At 45.1% G+C, this 2,626-nt stretch overlaps 1 pseudogene; it reads right to left on the bottom strand.

The window, feature by feature from the left end:
* Positions 1-910: 910 nt before the first annotated feature.
* Positions 911-1,849, bottom strand: LOC140070018 (olfactory receptor 5B21-like; annotated as a pseudogene).
* Positions 1,850-2,626: the final 777 nt, after the last annotated feature.

The raw sequence follows: 2,626 nt of genomic DNA, 5'->3' as shown, positions 1-2,626 counted from the left end.
GCTGCCCGATGTCTCCGTGCTGCCCGATGTCTCCCTGCTGCCCGATGTCTCCGTGCTGCCCGATGTCTCCCTGCTGCCTGATGTCTCCCTGCTGCCTGATGTCTCCCTGCTGCCCGATGTCTCCCTGCTGCCCGATGTCTCCCTGCTGCCCGATGTCTCCCTGCTGCCCGATGTCTCCGTGCTGCCCGATGTCTCTGTGCTGCCCGATGTCTCCCTGCTGCCTGATGTCTCCCTGCTGCACGATCTCTCCGTGCTGCCCGATGTCTCCCTGCTGCCCGATGTCTCCCTGCTGCCTGATGTCTCCCTGCTGCTCGATCTCTCCGTGCTGCCCGATGTCTCCCTGCTGCCCGATGTCTCCGTGCTGCCACTGCCCCATGTCTCCCTGCTCCCCGATGTCTCCGTGCTGCCGCTGCCCCATGTCTCCGTGCTGCCCGATGTCTCCGTGCTGCTTCCCGATGTCTCTGTGCTGCCGCTTCCCCGGTGTCTCTGTGCTGCTCCCCAGTGTCTCTGTGCTGCTCCCCGGTGTCTCTGTCCTGCTCACCGTGTTCTTCAATGTGTTCTTCACACATATATATTGTTCTTCACATACTATTTTGTTCGCACCGTTCTGCGTGTATCTTCCGATAAGTAAGCAGATGTGCCGAACATCTGTAATCTATTCTTCACTGTGTTTTTCACTGTGTTTTTCACTTAAATGATCCTGTGTTCACTGTTTTTATTCTATTCTTCATTGTTCTTCACTGTGTTTTTTCAATTAAATGCTCGATCTCGAGCAGGGGAAATACTCGTCCGAGCAACGAGCCGTTTTGAGTACCATAATACTCGAACGAGCATCAAGCTCGGACGAGTATACTCGCTCATCTCTAGTCTTAACCTAAACCACATTTATAAAATGACCAACGACATGCCATCAAGCAGAAGGATTTATAACCTGCTTGAGATTTTGTACTATACAAGTCTTAACCTCCTTATTTCTGATGCTGTAGATTATGGGATTAAACATTGGTGTCACCACAGTATAGAGAACAGATACAAACTTGTCTTTCTCAACTGAGTGGTTAGATCGAGACTGAAGATAGATGAACATGATGGTTCCATAAAAGAGGGTGACAACAGTGAGGTGGGAGGTGCATGTAGAAAACACTGCATATCTACTTGAAGAGTGCATCTTTAAAATGGTTGAAATAATGTAAATATAGGAAATCAAAGTTAAGGAGAAGGAGCTTAAAACAACAATGCCAGCTGCTAAATAAATTGATATTTCATTAAGCCAAGTATCTCTGCAGGAGAGCCTAAGCAGGGGAGGTACGTCACAAAAGAAGTAGTTGATATGATGAGTCTTGCATAAGGGAAGTCTCCAGGTGAGGTGCACTTGTATAGAGGAGTTTATAAGACCAATAATCCATGGTATTAGGGCTAAAATAATACAAAACCTTGTGTTCATAAGACTGACATAGTGTAATGGTCTACAAATGGCTACAAACCTATCATAAGCCATGACGGCAAGAAGGAGACATTCTGCTCCACCAAGTCATAAATAGCAGAGCATCTGGGCCATACAACCTTCTACTGAAATGCTCTTGTCAGAGGATAGAGTATTCCTGAGGATTAAAGGAACTATGGTGGAGGAGAAGCAGATGTCAATGAAGGAGAGATTACTCAGGAAGAAGTACATAGGGGTGTGTAATTTTGGGCTCATTCTCACTGTAATGAGAAGAAGACAATTTCCAGCCAATATAATAGTATACATCAACACTAACATAAGGCACCCTATAACCTGGAGGTGAGGGTCAGTAGATACTCCAAGCAGGTAGAACACATCTGGAAGAGTCTGGTTAAAGTCCTCCATAGGAACACCCAGAACCTTGAACAAAGAACAACATAGTTATTTACTACTCAGAATGTTAATATATATAATTAAGTAGATTTACCAAATTTTGTGATTCTCTATGTTTTACAATTTTGGTGACATTATTGCTTGTGGTCACATAATTTAGCATATTAGCTAGATAAAATGTACGCATTACCGGCGTGGGACCCAAATGAGCATAATTTGGCACAGACCTAAACGGGTCTTCAGGACTTCTCAACACTACTTCAGAGTTGTTCTCACATGGTGTAGTATGACACTGTTACAGACACAACATACTACAAAGATATAAAACACATTGATGTCCCCTACTGGTACTAAGAAAAATATTGAGTTAAGAGTTTTAAACGCAAAGGGAATAATTTATCATTAGACCAGCTCTTCATGACAATTCTTCATCTGTCTTTGGAGTTCTGCGGCCTCAGATATTACAGAAACTTTGACCCTTGATAAATATGTTGGCAGTCTTCTTATGCTACACTTACAAAATACTAGGAAATACTATATAAAATACAAATACTATGGGGCAGATTTACTTACCCGGTCCATACGCGGCGCGTTCTCTGCGGTGGATTCAGGTTTTCCGGCGATTCACTAAGGCAGTTCCTCCGACGTCCACCAGGTGTCGCTGCTGTGCTGAAGTCCGCCGAGGTCCGCCGGAGTTCCGCCGGAGTTCACGATCCATTGCTGGGTGCAGGTAAGCGCTGGCCACTTTTTTTTTTAAAAAAAGGCGGTATTCCGAATCCGTCGGGTTTT

The sequence above is a fragment of the Engystomops pustulosus genome, chromosome 7, assembly GCF_040894005.1.
Source record: "Engystomops pustulosus chromosome 7, aEngPut4.maternal, whole genome shotgun sequence".
In the NCBI taxonomy this organism is placed as follows: domain Eukaryota; kingdom Metazoa; phylum Chordata; class Amphibia; order Anura; family Leptodactylidae; genus Engystomops; species Engystomops pustulosus.
Note: the sequence above shows the minus strand (reverse complement) of the source record. Positions and strands in the feature narration are given on the sequence as shown.